Source organism: Cebus imitator, unplaced genomic scaffold, assembly GCF_001604975.1.
Source record: "Cebus imitator isolate Cc_AM_T3 unplaced genomic scaffold, Cebus_imitator-1.0 Scaffold303, whole genome shotgun sequence".
In the NCBI taxonomy this organism is placed as follows: domain Eukaryota; kingdom Metazoa; phylum Chordata; class Mammalia; order Primates; family Cebidae; genus Cebus; species Cebus imitator.
Window position 1 is genome coordinate 2,297,391 of NW_016107618.1, and position 18,591 is coordinate 2,315,981.

The window sequence follows — 18,591 nt, forward strand, 5'->3', positions numbered from 1 at the left end:
AACCCTGTACAGAAATCCTGCACAGGAACTAGGTAGAGAAGGTATGAGGCCAGTTTTTCCAAGGAGCTTTAATTGGCTTTATCCAGTTTGATTCCTTAAAAGGAAGCACACCATTCCTATCAAAGCTTTGGCAAAAGAAACTGTTTCTCCAATTGTGTCCTGTGCAAAATAAAACAGATAAACAGATTCTTATTGTGCTTATGCAAATAATTGTACCATAAATTAAGAATACTCACGGTTTCCAAATTCTGCAGAAATTAGGTGGAGAGAAACAAATATGGTCTAAATTTTGTTCACAAAATTTACAATTGTTACAAGCTGTAAATAACTCAAAAGAAAAGTTTGCTCAACTCAGAAAAAACAAAACAAAGTATCAGCATTGTTTTAAGAAAAAAGTCAAAAAGATTACTTCAGTCTTCTGTAAGTTCAGTCCATGCAGTTAACTCCTGTTCTGCTTGTTAGTCATGAACATTTCAGGTCTTCAGGAGAGTCCTGAAAGTTTTTTTCTCTATTCTAATGTCATAATCCCCAAAGTTACCAAAAATTTGCATTTAAGAGCATCTGTTAAAGCCCTGTAGCTTATTGTAAACCACCTCTTGAAGAGGACCAACACAAGACAATTGTCTGTGAATGGCAAAAAGTTGTAAGACAGGCACAATTAAAACCACCATTAATAAGGAAATTTGGTTACTTTTGAGGCATACAAAATTTTACCTAACACTTATAACTATTACTAACATACACTAAGCCATATTAGAATTATAGAAGTTTTTAATAATTTTGGAACACATATGAATAACATATTTATACATGTACAGCCCCAAGAAAGCCAATTTCATATTTGGCAATGTTTCCTGTATTACTTTTATACCAAATGAGCCAAATTTCACCTTTACGTTAGTGTACTATTGATGTTAAAGCTAATTCTTAATAGATAAATTGTTTTTAACATCAATAAATTGGGTTTAACATCAACATAGATAAATCTATTCAGTTTTAATCAGTATGACCATAAAGAAATATTCAAATAAATATTTTACAATCCTTTACAAATTTTTGTTAAATAGCAAATTAATGCTCTAAGAAAAACCTGTTGTGCTTTTATTCCAATGTTCAATTTACAAAAAAACAAAAAACAAAAAACTGAATATCTCTTTAACATTAGCCAATATGTTCACACACAGAATTTCTTTTATGAGATTAATTTTTCACAAACCTTCCAAAACTCGTTCAAACCTTCAGGTTTACTCTATCTAACTTAAGACAATTTGTTAACCTTTTAATTTCTGCAAGAAATCTACATTCTCATGACGTTTTATAATCTCTTACCACAAACACATTTCACTTTCCTTTCACACCTTGCATGTAAAACTGTTTCTTCAGTAGTCTCAAATACATGTTACATTGTTAACTTTTAGTGACTTTTATGTTTGGTGAAAACCTTGGTAGATAAGCAATTTTAATTATGTGCTAGGTATGGAAATGAAGGCACCAGATAAGGTCTGACTTTCTACATCACAGCTAGGGGACATGGCTAACACCATATGTCCCCAAGCCTTATCTAGACTTTAATGCTCCAACATAATTTGAAAAAAAATTTTAAGTCAAAGAAGCAGTCTATGACCTTAAAGCATTTAGCAAACTTAATGTCTGACCTTCCTAATTTAGACCAAATGTCTTTATTTTCAACAATCTTTAAAACTGTTTTTATTTCCCAAAGATTACTAAAGTCATGTGAACAAAAATGCATTATAATTTTTATTTTTCTTTTAAAATGTTTGATTTAAGCTATTATTATTATTTATACCAATTAATTAAAGCTCTTTCATATATAAACATCACACACATAATACATACAAACACAAAGAAGATAAAGGACCATTCCCTAAGCCTGGAATTGAACCCTAACCCCAGGCCAGCATTGTGAAAAGAGAAATCATGGCCATATGGTTACAAGGTCAAGTTCCCAGGGACATGACTGATAAGTTTGCTGGGTCATCTTGAACAGCAGACTTATCATAGAAGCCCTAGGCCTGCATTCTATCCTAAGGTACATTTCATTATGATAGAACAATACGGAAAGACACACAAAGTGCACCAGATTCGCCACAGCTTAAGATTAGCCTCATGAATTCTTTTTCCCATTAGTCAAAACTTGACAGAGGAGATAAACAGTGATTTTTACCATTCATTCAGAGAGAGAGAGAGAGAGGGCAGAAATTTGGTAAGAAATTCTTCACCTTTTGCCAGCATGACAGGCTTCTGGGTTCCCTTTCCCTGAGTAGCCCTAGTGACCTGGCTCACTGCACCAGAGCCTTGCGGGCAAAGTCACAACACAAAGGAAAATTATCTGTTTCCATTCTATCCAGAGCAAACTACGTGTGACAAAACATAGACATTAACCACTCTGTTTAGCACCCAATATTAAAAAAGCAAGGCTCAAACTTGCCCCTGGTTGAGCCCGATCATCATTAATCCAGCCTCCGCCCACAAGTTTCAATGTGCAGTCTCTGGGAAAGATGGTCACCCTTAGTAACAGAAAAGACAGAAAAAAGAAAGAGAGAGAAAAGCATCGTGTGTGGCAGGATCAGGAAGGCAAAGAGCTTAGGGAGGCCAGAGAAAGACCCACTCATTGCAGCAAAATTGAAAAGTTCAGGCGGCCGCTTGTCAGTAGCAAAGGGATCGTTTACAGAAGTTCCATTAGTTCTTAGTTTACATTTTTAGGGAGAAAGAGCTCCCTATGTCCCACTATCCTGTACATACCTAATTCTGTCACACATAGCCGTCAGCAAAGGCTGCAAGGCAGAACAATCCAAAGAGAATAGCAGTAGCATCTCATAGTGCCAAATCCATTCTTAGCTGAGAGGGACGTTTCTGAGAGGGGCCTCTAAGCCCTTAATCTAAGGAAACACTCTAACTTTTCTAAGTTGGGCCTCAAACCCAAGTTCAGTGAAACATCCTTGCTTTTGATTAAGAGAGGGCTTTAACCTTCTCTGTCTTAGGGGAGACTCTAACTCCCCTAAGTTGGACCTCTAACCCAATCCTATGTTTTACTCAGATATCTCAACAACTACCCAAAGTGGGTTGGGTTTTTTTTTTTTTTTTTCTTTCAGTATCGTTCTTTGTGGTTTCCAGAAAGATGCTACAGGAAAGGAGTCCTGATCCAGCCACCTAGAGAGAGTTCTTGGAACTCATGCAAGAAAGAATTCAGGGCAAGTTTATAGTAAAAAGCAAAAGCAAATTTATTAAGAAAGTGAAGTGGTAAAAGAACAGCTACTCCATAGACAGAGTAGGGAGTTCCCAAAAGTAAGAGCAGGAACATGTCTGCCCTAGGCACAATGCTTGTTTATATACAGGATAAAAAAGGGTTTATGGTAAAGGATTAATTTTCTTAATGACTGTATTTTGCAAGACTCGATATTATCATCTTTATAGCAAAATTAGAAATGCTTCTGTTCTGAAGATATCAGGATATCAGGACACTCCTAAGTCTCGGTATGTTTAGTGAACATTATCGGTCTGTTCCCTTAACCGTAATCATCTAGAGGCTAGTGAAGCAGTCTAGGGTCACTGGAGCAGTCTTCTTGTCTGAGGTATTACCTGGAGTTCTTTGTCTCATGACAAAGAAAATTAAGAAGCATAGACACCAAAGATGACGTTGGAGCAAAAGTTTAATAAGCTAAAGAGGAAAGCTCTCCACAGTGGAGAGCAGGCCTGAAAGAGTTGCCGTTTCACAGTTGAATGCAAAGGCTTTTATAAACAAGCTAAAGGGGCAGAGGGTTTCATTTACATGAGGCACAAAAAACCAGTCAGGGCTGGATGTCTTATTTATAAAAGGCATGAATTCTTGTTAGCTCCATTCCATCCCTCTAGTGCGCATGTGGGTCCTTAGCCAGAGTTACTCCATGTTGTTTTACTTCCCTTACTGCACATGTGTCAGGAGATGGAATTTTCCACTACAGATGTGTCTGGTTCTGTGTAATTTTTCTTATCTATACAGCTGCAGGTTTGTCTTAAGCCCCTCCTTAAAAGTTCCCTTATCTGAGTATGCCCAAAAATGAAAGGAATGAGCTCACTGAAGCCCACTGTATGTAGACGGAATTCACTGGTTGCACAAGAGACAAAGGCATTGCACCTTGTTTCTTTATCTGCTCCTGCAGCTTGATTGCTTCCAGGCTGCTGTTTTGTTGGAAGGACTTCTATCAGGGGCCTTGTCCTAATTATCTGCCTAACTGGTTCCTTTCTCTTTCTTCTCTTGCTAGGAAAACCTATCTTTCTGAGAATGTGCCCAGCAAGTCCCAGACTCATTTTTCCTAGTTTTCACTCAAGATGAAGTCGCTCTGGTTCGAGTGCTTCTGACAATAGGACTACATTTTTATTCATTAGCCATAAAATAATCTGGGGGGCAATTTAAAAAATGAATGAGATAAATCAACTTTGTTCAGTTTACTAAATGTGGCCTAAAGTTCCAGAGGTAAACGTCAATTTTCGTATTTCACATACTGAGTTTTTACGTCACATTTATAAGAAGTTAACATTTGGTCATCCTTGAAAATAATAACCCTAGAGTTTGTCTAACTGTCAAAACACAGGAAAAATCCAAACTCTCAGTAGAAATGGATTTGATTTTGTTTTCCCTTTTGATACTAAATGTCTGCTATTTTCATCATTTCTAGTAAGGGTGGTACATTATAAAAAAGGAAGCCAGATGTGGTGGCTCATGCCTGTAATCCCAGTTCTTTGGGAGGCTGAAGCAGGAGGATTGCTTGAGGTCAGGGGTTCAAGACAAGCCCGGGCAACATAGCAATACTGCATCTTCACTAAAAATAAAATAATTACCCAAGTGTAGTGGCACATTCCTGTAGTCCCAGCTACTCAGGAGGCTGAGGCAGGAGGATCACTCGATCCCAGGAATTCAAGGCTCCAGTGAGCTATGATTGCTCCACTGAACTCCAGCCCGGGTGATCAAGTGAGATCCTGTCTCAAAAAATAAAAATAAAAATAATTAAAAATTTAAAAAATTATATCCTTGTAAATTACTCCAAAGTTGAATGGTGATTATTGTTATTTAAAAAGGAAAATATAAAAGTGAATAGACAAAATCAGATCAGAAGCAGAGCCAGAACGTAAATCCCTGTGGACAATTAAAACAGTCATTTTCAATTATAGTTCATTACACCTGCAATGAAGCCCTTGGTTTCTCTTATACTGTCCAGCCTTGGTTTTTCCTTGCCTCTCTAGTTGCTCTTTGTTGTAACTGCCCAAGGGGTTCTTCCTGCTTACCGTATAAAGAAATACCATGGCACTGTAGCAGAGAAAGAGTTTAATAGACAGGAGGGCCGCCATGCCATGTGGGAGATGGAGTTTGTACTCAAGTCATCTCCTTCACAGCTCTTAGGTTAGGGGCTTTTCAAAGGCAGTCTGGGGGAAGGGATGGGGTGGCCAGTTAACAGGTGCTTGCTGCTGATTGTTTGGTGTGGAAATGAAATCATAGGATGTTGAAACTGTCCTCTTCTTGGCTGAATCGCTTCTGGGTGGGACCACAGGAGTGGGGTTGTCGGTTCAGGTGTAGCCATCAGATCCAGGTGGAGCCACGTGTGTCAGACATGTAAAGAAACCTAAAGAGATACCTTAAGAGGCCAATTTACAATATTGGTGTTATTTTGCAGGAGGGATTGGGAAAGTTGTGTGTCTTACAACCTCCCGAATAATGTGGCACCTTAGGAGGGCTCACTCTGTTCTCCTCCCCTCAGCCTGGAGGCCTCCCACTAGTTTTACAAAAGCAGCTGAGTTTTGGGAAAAGCTATTATCATTTGTACTGTAGTCTAAATTTCTTTTAAAGTTAGCTTGGTCTACTAGCCCAGGAATAATTTAGAGAAAGGCAAGATGAGGGTTGGTTTAGCTTAGCTTACTATTAGAATTTTCCTGCTGATATAACTTTTGCAAAGTGATTTCATTGTGAAGGTACTCAGCTGGCTTCAATGTTTAAATTTGGAAATCCTTAGAGTTTAGCTTTAGTCTAGACTACCTGTATCTGTTGCCCTGTCACCACACGGCATTTGCTAATTTATCTCCCTACTTCTATCATCCCCCACTGTTTCTCAATTCTTTTTAAATTCAAATCAGATTAGGTTCTTGCTTTAGTCAAAAACCTTAAATGACTTACATTCCTCTTAGGAAAAAAAAATCAATGTTATTTAGGTCAAAAGAGCTCTTCATTACCTGGCCCATGCTCCTCTAGCCAGTATCTTTTGCTTTAAGGACAAAAGGTCATTTACTTGCCTTATTTTGATTCCACAAACACACATCTTCCTGCTTCAGGGTCTTTACAAATACCGCGCTCTGCCAGAGAAGCTCCCACTTTGTCTGTTTATGCATTTTCTATTTATCTTTCAGATCTCAGATGATGTAGCGCTTCCTCAGGGAAGACTTATGCAACCCCTGAAGTATTAAAGACATCCCCCCAACTTATTTTTCTTTCATAAGACTTCACACACTTGGTAATAATGCACTGATTTGCATAAGTATTTTGGTTAAGTCTTTATCTCTTCTTTGAGTTATCATAGTATCTCCTAGCTCCAGTTGAAGGCTTGGTATAAAGTTCCTGTTTGATGACTATTGGCTGAATGAATGGATGCAATGACAAGTTTTATATCGCTAAGCCTCAGAACACTTCTTTGGAAAAAGATATTCCAATTATATCATTCTACCAAGAGATATCTGAACCTGGAAGAAATAAAAAAGCATGCCTATGCTCACCAAGAGCAACTTAAACCTGAAATCAAAGCTCATGTTATAACCACTACTGTACAGCGGCTAAAATCAAAGGGTCTGGGCTAAACAGAACTGGCTTTAAACTTGGTTAGGACATGCACTTATTCTGCAATAAGGCAAATCAATTTCTTTACAAATTGGTTTCCTCATCGATAATCTAGAGTTCATAATAATAGCAATACATAACATAATTGTGATAATCAAGTGACATAATAAAGATAAGGCACCGTGAAGGATGGCTGCAATCTCAGTCATAGCAGTCAATATTACTTTACCCAAGCATTTCTGACTCAGTTTTGAATAGAATGTCACCATTCATGCATTTTAGATTCTTTTGCCTTTGCCTGTATTAATTGCCATAGATCTCATCTCTTTGCTTCATTGTGCAATTCTTACCCAGGAGAGAGTAAACTCAAATATGATCCTATCATTTTAGATACACGTGCTCAAAAAACATGGGCAGTTGTCTGATAGAGGTAGGATTCTCTTATTGTGTAGTATTGTAAACCAGATGATTGGACTGACTTTATTTTATGCAACTGTATAACATTGGCACAGAGCATTTTTAAAGAAAAAAAAATCGATTTACAATTAGAAAACCTACCCAGACTAAGTCCATTAGTCCTTCTAAAAAATTTAAAATGCTTATATATTTCTTATATTATTAAGATCACACTGTGCTTTTAACAGTTCATGTGATTTTATAAACATCTTCATAATTATCATCAAATTATCTTCATAGATACAAGCTTATTATACCTACAAAACATTCATCTAAATAGATATTCAAAAGTATTTCTCTGTTGAACATTTAGGATATTTATAATTGTTTGCAATTATAAATATACTGCAATTAATGTTTGTAAATAACTTTTTTCTCTGTGGAATTATTTTCTTTAGATAAATTCCCCAGAGTGGGTAATTAGTTGTATTCTTATTACTACATGTTTGTTACACATTAATGGCCATATCTCAAGGAGTTAGAGCATAGTTTGTACAAAATTCTACTGACTTAATGCACAGATAAGTCTAAAAATTTAAAACTGCACATTCACACAATGCTCAGAACGTATCAGTAATTAGCGAGATGTGTCTCTGGGTAGTATTTATAGATCATGAGGGCAACCTTCAATAATCCTTTTGTAAAGCTATTCACAAAAACCATATGCACTCCTTTTGAAATTACCAAATTTAGTGTCATCAAACTCAGTCAGCCAGATTGATACTATATAGTCAATAACTAGTAAAGATTATCAATTCAGTATCAAATTCAGCGTGAGTTTTAAAGTATTCATTTGTTAAGTCAATTGTGCCTTCCTAGAATAAGAATAAGAGCTTTAGACTCTAATTCTAAGCTGTGAAGTAAATTATGTATCCCTTTCTAAGTGTTCAGACATTAACTAGAGTCAATTCTCTTCCAAGTCTCATAGAAGTGTCAGATCTGTTTGAACTAGAGCAACTCCATCTTGAATAGGGGCTGGGTAAAATGAGGCTGAGACATGCTGGGCTGCATTCCCAGGAGGTTAAAACATTCTAAGTTACAGGATGAGATAGGAGGTGGGCACAAGATACAGGTCATAAAGACCTTGCTGATAAAACAGGTTGCAGAAGAAGAAGCCGGCTAAAACCCACCAAAACGAATATGGTAATGAGAGTGACCCCTGGTCATCCTCACTGCCACACTCCCACCAGCACCATGACAGTTTACAAATGCCATGGCAATGTTAGAAAGTTACCCTATATGATCTAAAAAGGGAGGCATGAATAATCCACCCCTTGTTTAGCCTGTAATCAAGAAATAACCATAAAAATGGGCAACCAGCAGCGCGTGGGGCTGCTCGGCAGATGGGGTAGCCACTCTTTTATTTCTTTACTTTTCTAATAAACTTGCTTTCACTTTATTCTATGAACCTGCTTTGAAATCTTTCTGGGAAAGATCCAAGAACCTTCTGAGGCCTGGATGGGGACCACTTTCTGGTAACAAAAGTCCCAGACTAAATCTTGGGATTGTCAAGTTGCATGTGACAGTTAGTTATACCTGATAATCTTTGAGTTAGTAAAATGAAAGTTTGCCTATTTCATTTGAAAATGCCAGCATGCCATGTTCTAAACTTTAGCAGGGCTTTGGTCTGGTTTAACTAAAGATCTTCTTTACCAGCATTGCCTAAATAGTTGCAGATTTATTGTTAACGTGCATCAGATAAATGTAAGGAAGTACATAGAATAAAGCCCAGGATTTCTGGCCAAAGTGTTACATAAAAAGCAAAGTTTTCTTATTAATGCAAGATTTCAGTAAAATACACATTTTGCTCTTTGAAAGTAAATTTAAATGTGAAATGGAAGATTATTTTCTGATGCAAGTCAGGGTTCAGTTAGGAATTTTAAATTACTTTTCCATGGTATATAATAAAACTAGGAAATGAAACACAACTGGTTTGAATAAAATGTTTGCCTTTTCTTGCATTCTTTAATACATTACTTAATTTATGAGAGAATTTTCATAAATGTATAAAACATGTTCTTCAAAATGCAAAATTACTAGAGTGACTTTTTCTCTTCCCATAATTTATTATTCACCTATAGTAACTTTATTCAAACAGAGCATGCTCTGTTTCCTTACCTCCTTACCAGCTCTATTGCTAACAGCAATTTCACACTTACAGATTTTTGATATTTCATTTAATCTTTGTAAAAGCAAACTTGGCTAGACCATGAGTTATTATAAATTCCAAAAAAATATGTTTCCATTTTCCTTTTGTTCTTTTTTATTTTTTGAGATGGAGTCTCACTCTGTCACCCAGGCTGGAGCACGGTGTCACGATCTTGGCTCACTGCAACCTTCACCTCCCAGGTTTAAAGAATTCTCCTGGTTCAGCCTCTCAAGTAACTGGGTCTACAGGGTCATGCAACCATGCCCGGCTAATGTTTGTGTTTTTAGTAGAGACAGGGTTTTGCCACGTTGGCCAGGCTGGTCTTGAACTCCTGACCCTAGGTGATCCATCTGTCTCAGCCTCCCAAAATGCTGGGATTACAGGCATGAGCCACCACTGCGCCCATCACTATTCTTTAATTTCCACCTCCAGCTCCCAAAATGCCTGGATTATAGGCGTGAGCCACCACCGTGCCCAACACCATTCTTCAATTTCCACCTCCCCTTAGCAGTAGTCACCTGCAATCCTAAGACATCTTTTGTGACAACCTCTTCCAAATATCTATACCTGTAGTTTTCCAATCTACAGGTGGGATTTCTCTAGGAATGAATAAAGGTACCAGGTATGTACCTATTCATTCAGAGATAAACTGTGGAGAGAAGCTTTGCTCCTAATTATCTTTGAGAATATATGGGTTTGATTTCTCACGAATTGAACAGGAGTATTTTATTTCATATTTCATACTCATTGGTGAGTTTGACAATATGTTTAAACAGCTTGATTTTTTATGTACCAATTTTATAATTAAGGCATAGCACTTTTGTCAGCTCTGAATAAATTTACCCCATAATAGAAACTCAAGAAATTAATTTTGGCAACAAATAAAAATACATAAGTAGCTGACTGGACATTAAAATCAGTAACATAATGCTTGATGATAAAATGGAAAGCAGAGGGACAGATGGCAGCCTTTAATTTGAGGACATACTGAAACTGGTCATTCTAATTTTTGGACTAATGTATGTTTTTGTTGCTACTATGTGCTCAGATATTTGTTGAAGAAGCAGAATAAAAGTGGCCAGTATAAAAGGATAAAAATCACGGTCCTCTGATTTTCAACTATGTGCTTCATTAAATTTGCATTGCGTGTTTTATGTTAGAAAGGAAACAAAAAAGGACTGTGACATTGCTTGAGATTTTCAAAGGAAAACTGGCAAAGAAGAATGACTAAGGAAGAACAATGAGGATAGTCACAAAACAGAAATCAGATAATAAGAAAGGTCTTAAGATAGTGCACTTATTTCTTAGAAAATAGAGGGTAGAGAGAGGACTTCTGCAGGGAAATGACCTGCGGGCGACTTGTGACTCCATTTGAGTGTTTCAGAAATGCAAAGGCATATGGTGCCTTGTTAAGTAACAAGTTTCCTGATCCAGGTACTTGTAAGCCAAAGATTAATGATAATTAGAAAAACTGATGTTTTATAGGTGTTTGATTTTTCAGGTAAAAACTTAACTGCTTGACATCTGGGCTCTTCTCCAAATATAAGATCATACTTTTTCTAAACAATTTCTCTTTGAGGAGGTGTTTTCCGAAACTGCTATTTTGGTTAGGTTATTTCTTCTTCATAGGAAGCATATCATAGCTGTTACAAGCTAAGAAATAATGTGGTTTTATTTTTAGCTTTTGTTTATACTTCAGGCTATGTAATATTACATGCAAAATGAATTGAAATGAGAAGAATTTTCTGATGCATCTATTCACAAATAATTTCATTATAGAGAAAGAAACAACACATTTCGACATTTTTTCTTCCTAGATATAATTGTAAATAGTGATTCAAGGTAAAATATGCATATATTAATAATAACATCAGAAAAAATGTGGGAAAAACCTATTAACATAATTTTGTTTTGAAATGAAATCATATTATAAAATATATAGGTAAATAAAGTTTTAATGTGTTGTTCTATAATATCTAAGAGGTTGCCTTATGATAATATGTAATGTCAAAATAAGGCAGCCTTAAATACTCTTCATTTTAAATATTTTAAGAACAGTTTTGCTTCAGTTTGAACTTCATATTTTTAGTGTTAGAAAAGGTCTTGCATATTAACTGGCAATTCTTTCCTTAAAAGTAAAATAAACTGCAAAAAAGTTGGTAATTTTGTAAAATTGTTCATTGAAATTAGTAGAAAATAAAGGATTAATATATGACTTTCTCTCACTAATACTGTAACTGGGTATATTAGCCTTGAAATGCATTTTAGAGCTTTTTTCCCCTTCTTAATATAAGAATGTAGCCTTGAAAAGTACGTGCAACCCTTTATTTTCTCCTTTTCCTACCATACAACCCCCTTATACCACGCCCATTTATCTAACTGTATGCTCATTGAAGTTACACCATGCACATTAACTATGTGCACACTTATCTATATGATTAGCTTCCAGGGGCTAATGATAAGACAGACCAGGCGGGGAGACCCAGCTGCACAGTTCCAGAGTTTGCCTCAAAGTAGTTAGTCAACAACCTGGGCATGGTTGAGATGATGCCAGCCTGCTCTCCAGGTAGAGCACGACTCAAGATAGCCACCAGAACAGGACACACAGACTTTGTATTCAGAACTGTTTCCACATACTTCCCATTCCAGGTTCCCTTTGTTCCAGCCTAAAGTTTGAAATGATTTCTTTAAGGTACTAGCCTTGACCATTTCCTCACTGCTAGCTCTGGAATAAAGCCAATTACTAAATCTCATCCCTGTTATTGGCTTTGCAAGCAGCAAGCGGTTGAGCCCACAGTTAGTTACGATACTAGTAATACTAGTAATAATGATAATAGCATCGATAGCTAACAATTGATATGTTACTGATTTATCAAAATGGGGGAATTGCAATTGAGAAAGAGTAATTCATGTAGAACAGGCTGTGTGGGAAACTGGAGTTTTATTGCTACTCAGATCAGTCTCTCTGAGCTTTTGGGGATCAGAGTTTTTAAGGATAATTTGGCGGGGAGAGGGAAGGCCAGTGAGTTGGGAGTTCTGACTGGTCAGGTCAGAGATGAAATCACAAGAAGTCGAAGTTGTCCTCTTGTGCTAAGTCAGTTTTTTGTTGGGGGCCACAAGGTCAGATGAGTCAGTTTATCAGCTGGGTGGAGCCAGCTGATCCATTAAGTGCAGGGTCTGCAAAATATCTCAAGATCGCATCTTACATTAAAAAATGGTGACGATATCTCAAGGAACAACTCGGGGAGGTATAAGAATCTTGGGCCTCCAACTGCTCGACTCTTAGGAATGAACAAGGACAGCTTGAAGGTTAGAAGCAAGATGGAGTAAGTTAGATCAGATCTCTTGCACTGTAATAATTGCCTCAGTTACAATATTTGCAAAGGCGGTTTCAATGGCAACATTTTTGTAAGCATTTTACATGATTAACACATATATTATTTCCAAAAAGCTCAAGATAAATATTGCCCCATTTATAGGTGAAAAAATGGAGGCAGAGAGAGATAAAATGAAACACTGAAGTTCCTTTTGGTAGGGAGGCAGGGGCCTTAAGACTGGAATATCGGGCAGTTGAGTCACAGAATCTGAATTTTGGACTATTACACTATACTACCTCTCCAAATTGAGGTATTTTGGGTCATCCCCCTGAAAATTTTATTCAGGCCAGGTGCAGTGGCTCATGCATGTAATCCTAGCACTTTGGGAGGCCAAAGTAGGTGGATCATCTGAGGTCAGGAGTTCGAGACCAGCCTGACCAATATGGAGAAACCCCATCTCTACTAAAAATACAAAATTAGCTGGGTGTGGTGCCACATGCCTATACTCCCAGCTACTCAGGAGGCTGAGGCTGAAGAATTGCTTGAATCCGGGAGGCGGAGGTTGCAATAAACTAAGATTGCGCCATTGCATTCCAGCCTGGGCACCAAGAGCGAAACTCCATCTCAAAAAATAAAATAAAATAAAATAAAATAAAAATTTTATTCATAAAATGTTTAAGGACAGTGACAAGGAAATGGTAGTTGGCTGAGGAATTTATTGCTTGCGGTTTGAATATCCTGGATGACAACTAAAAGATATCTCAAGGTCTTTTCTGGGCAGTAACTCTGTGGAGATGCCTCTGCTGGAAACCTGGAGTTTGGAGACTATGTGGTAAAGATAACAGAGTAGACCTCTGAAGCTTATCTGAGGAACTCTCTTGTAAACAGAAGCTCCCGTAAAGTTATTCAAATGGAAACACTGAGTTGCCTGTTTTGAGAGCTGAGAGAAAGCAAGTGGAAGGACTGGAAGACTCAAGAAAGCAAACAATGGAGGAATTAGTCAGCCCGTCTAGCATCACTGCATGGGCACAGGTCATGGTTGCCATTGCCAATAAGAAAAAACTGCTCAGTGATCTTGAAACTGGCTTTGCAAAATTATGACTGAGACAGTGAAAGAGATCTAACCTAACTGACTCCATCTTTTTTCTAACCTTTAAGCTGTCCTTGTTCCTTCCTGGCTAGAGGCTGAACTAACTTTGGGAGGAAATTACAGTTTAAAACAAAGCTGATAACAGCCCTTTCCCTAAACAAACATCCTTCTTCCCTGAGGAGTAGATTGCCTTTGTAGGACTAACAAATTAGCCATAATATTATAAATTATGGTTCAGGAGTCCTGCATCTGGATACTACATGATTCTGACCCTCTCTAAACTGCTCCTAAGATCCGAGCTTGAGATATTTTGTAGACCCTGCAACTGATGGATCAGCTGGAACCACCCAGAAGGATAAACTAGATCATCTGACTTTGCGGCCCCCACCCAAGATCTGACTCAGTACAAGAGGACAGCTTCAACTTCCCATGATTTTATCTCCTATCTAACCAATCAGCACTATTGGCTCACTGGCTTCTCCCCACCTACCAAGTTGTCCTTAAAAACTCTGATCCCGGAATACTCAGGGAGACTGATTTGAGTAATAATAAAACTCTGGTTTCTTGCACAGCCTGCTCTGCATGATTTATTCTTTCTCTATTGCAATTCCCCTGTCTTGATAAATCAGCTTTGTCTAGGAGGTGGGCAAGGTGAACCTATTGGGCGGTCACAGTCTCACTTAGTCTAGGGTTTTTAGGCTGTACTCTGATGTCTCTTTCAGGTCTGGAAGTCCTGAGGCATAGCACAATATGTGGACAGACAAGTAAATTGAGAAAAGCAGAGAGTAATGGAAGGTTATGTAGAGGGCAAGGAAGACTTTGCAAAGTCACCAAGAGCAGGAGCAGGAGCTGTAGCTTTTAGAGACAATGTTGGAATTCCTCTTTACAGTAGATACAATAATGAAACAGAAAGAGGGGAGACCTTTTTGGTTAGTTATCCTGAAAAAACAGAATCCCAGAAAATGACACATGGCCCATCATAGAGAAAGATAACAAAAATGAAAGACATAGACATAGTAGTGTTCGGGCTTCTTTCTGGTGAAAGAACTTTAGACAAAGCCTAACTCTTTCAAGATAATCAGAAAATCTTTGACTGTAAGCACTCTTAAGACCTGTAAGCACTCCCTCCATCACCTCTCTGCTTCAAGATGTCCCACCTTTCCAAGCCAAACCAATGAATACCTCACATGTTTCATGCCTCTACCTACAACTTCTGTCTCCCTAAAATATATAAAGCCAAGCTGCAGCCTGAACACCTTGGGCACATGTTCTCAGTATCCCAGGCCATAAGTACTCATATTTGGCCCAAAATAAACCTCTTTAAGTATTTTACGGAGTTGGCTTTTTGCTTAAACACTTTTGCTTTTGTGTTTAATTTTATTTTATTTTGGCTTTTCTTTTTTTAGCTATTTGGATTTTGTATATATGTGCCTAAACTGTTATCTTTAATTTATATACTGCTTACTCTTTTTTTTTTTTTTTAGACTGAGTCTTGCTCTGTCGCCAGGCACCAGGCTAGAGTGTAGTGGCGTGACCCCGGTTCACCACAACCTCTCCATCCTGGGTTCAAGCAATTCTCCTGCCTCAGCCTCCTCAGTAGTTGGGACTACAGGCGTGTGCCACCATGCCCAGCCAATTTTAGTATTTTAGTAGAGATGAGGTTTCACCATGTTGGCCAGGATGGTCTAGATCTCTTGACCTCATGATCCACTTGCCTTGGCCTCCCAAAGTGCTGGGATTATAGGCGTGAGCCACTGCGTCTGGCCAGATATATTTTTAATAACCTCAAGTAAACAAACTGAACCTGGAATAGCCACTGAAGACTGTAGGTAAGCATTTAGCACAGGACTAAAGAGGGACTTACATACAATGAGAAACAGATATGTAAATTCAAACTATGCTTCAGTAGGGAGTACTTGTAAGTTTGGCTTTTAACACCGTTGCCAGAATGATTAATTCTATGAAGACTGCAATATACTAAGGTATTTCTAAATTATACCATTTCCTTCTTCCTCTTTTTCTATTATATTTCTAGAAACTAGGCTTTATGAAGAGATTGCAAGAGTTTTTGTTTTATTTATTTGGTTTTTTTTTTTTTTTNTTTTATTTATTTGGTTTTTTTTTTTTTTTCTATTTTAACTGAAGACATATTTATAGTATTTGCTCAGAGGGTATTCATTTGAATTATCACTGAAAATGTTGCCATTGGAGACAGAAAAACATTGGAGAATGATTCAGTACAGCATGCCCTTTTGTCTAACAAGAATTTGCTTCTACTTGACTCTTAGGTTTGTTGCTCAGAGATCAGCAACATGATCAATTATTCATGTTTTCTAATTAAACCCTGATGATTATGCCTAAAAGGAAACTTTATTTTGGAGAGAATGTGTTCTTAATGTTTTTCGATACAACAATAATTTGTCAGACGGTGACATAAGTCTCTTTAGGATCCTTAGAAACCTGTTTGTTTGCTTTAGAACTCACATATAGCTAATAGCCATCATGTTGAAGATCCTTAACTTGTTTATTTCATGTCTTGTTTAAAGATGATGACATCTGATATTTTGCTAATGTCTGTATTGGAAATATTGAAAAATTCCAAAGACTATTCTGTTGCTGTGCAGTTATCTAGTAGTTGTAGCATGAAACACTAAAATGAACTTAATTTCAAATTTGAATGAAGTGATTTTGAATATCATATGTGTGCGTGTGTGTGTGTGTGTGTATACTTGCCTCTTCTTGTTGGTTTCTGTGTGGACAAAAAGTGCCTCATACATAAAAACTGGCCAGCTTTCATTATTTTTGACAATATTCACCCTCTAATCAAAAGAATGTTTGATTTTAAACATGAATATTTCCCCATTATATCTTTCCATTAAACTCCCCTAAGGTAAATCTTCCAAAAGCTTAATCAATGTATGATTCTTCAAAACACTGAAATTTAGATTATTTTAGCTACATACTCTCAAATCAAAATGATTGTATGCATTTTTAATAATTCCATTCTTGTCTTTCCTTAACTTTTATGATCTTAGTACATTTCCTTTTTCACATATTTAATAGGTAAAAAATATAAAGTGAATATATTAAGCTATACAGATATCTTTAAAGTATTTTCATTTTTTTGCAAATGATCTATTGATAAGATAGAAAGGAATATTCTAGTTAGTCTGAACAACAAAACAGTGACAATAGGATAAAGTTCTGATTCATTTATTTTGGCTAAAATTATTAATCAGATTACTTAGAGAAATCGTCACTCTATTATTTCATGAGAAGACATCGCAAGTTTACCACTTTCAAAAAGTAAATTCTCTTTTATAGACTGTTTCTGATCTTGATGAATATTTTTTCTTATTTTCTCCTATAGAATTTACAGAGATTAAAGATGTGACTTGAATAAAATGATATCTCCTTATTAAAATAAAACTCATATATTTATTTGATATATAAATACGTATTAACATTATTATAAACTCAAATTTATATTTTTATTAGTAGGTATAATATTGGGCCTTGAATTAGAAGAGTAAAACTATATTTAGAAATTGCTTGAATTTCATCTAAGCTTGGAACTAAAATTTAAGACAGTTTAAATATTTTCAATATACACTTTTTCTTGATAATTTAATACTTAATTAAAAAAATATAATTTCACTTATTGTGATAGAAATACAGTATGAAAAGAACAAATTCAAGATTTTGACAGATCTTTAGATCTAACCTTAACCAGTTTAACGTGTTTGTAAAGAATTATTATATTGTATACCACATATTAAGAAAGGATTTCAGATAATGTTTTGTATGCAATCAAATAACGAAATACTAGAATAAAATAAAATATGGGGGCATATAGCATTCTAATGCTAGTTTTAAGAAAAAGACAAGATAAACCTTCTGATAGCATATTTATCTCATACTCCATATCAATGACCACTTGATTAAGTTCTTTAAATTAGTCCTTGCCTTGGATAGCACATCATACCAACTAAGAGCTGACTCCCTAAATGCTGTGTTGACAAAAAACTTATCAGGAGCAGAGTCTTTTTTTAAACTTTCTTTTTTTTTTTTTGAAAATTTATTAAAAACGTGAAAATTTATTACTACAGTGTTTTCACCATTAAAATTTATGATCTTGGTCTTTCCTCCTTGCCTTTGTATAGTGCCAAAAGAGAGACATTGGCTACTTTGACAACGTTAAAGTGGACTTCAGGAGCATCACCAACAGCAACCATAACTTCATCGTTTTCCTCAATAAAGTTCAAGCAACCATCATGTAGTGCAAAGGCTTGATTTTCTTGCCGTTTTTGAGCCACTGGACCCTGACACACTTCCTAATGGCAGAACTTGGCTATTTGGCTTCAACTACAACATTTTGTAGCACGATTCCTTTTTCAGGAGAAGCGCTTCCAAAAGGCTGGTCTTCAGGGCTGTGCCTAAATGGTCTTTCTTGTACTGTTTATCATGCCACTTCTGGCCTCATCAGCGACTATGGAGCTTCCTAGCAGTACAAAGTACATGACACCAGCCCATTCTGCTGACACCACGGGCCTGAGCGAAAGAGAGACTTTTAAACTATCTAGAAATTATTTATTCATTAAGGGCACATTGTGTTTTGCATGATTCTGAAGTGGATAAAATACTTTACCATAGAAATATTTTAATGTTGATAGAATTCTCAGCTACCCTTGAGTTTGGGCTTTATTTTACCATACATTGCCAACCTGTTTACGAACAATATTAAGAGTGATTTACATAG

At 36.6% G+C, this 18,591-nt stretch overlaps 1 pseudogene; it reads right to left on the reverse strand.

Annotated features, from left to right (window-relative positions):
• Positions 1-17,922: 17,922 nt before the first annotated feature.
• LOC108285614 lies at positions 17,923-18,365 on the reverse strand (annotated as a pseudogene).
• Between the last annotated feature and the right edge of the window lie 226 nt (positions 18,366-18,591).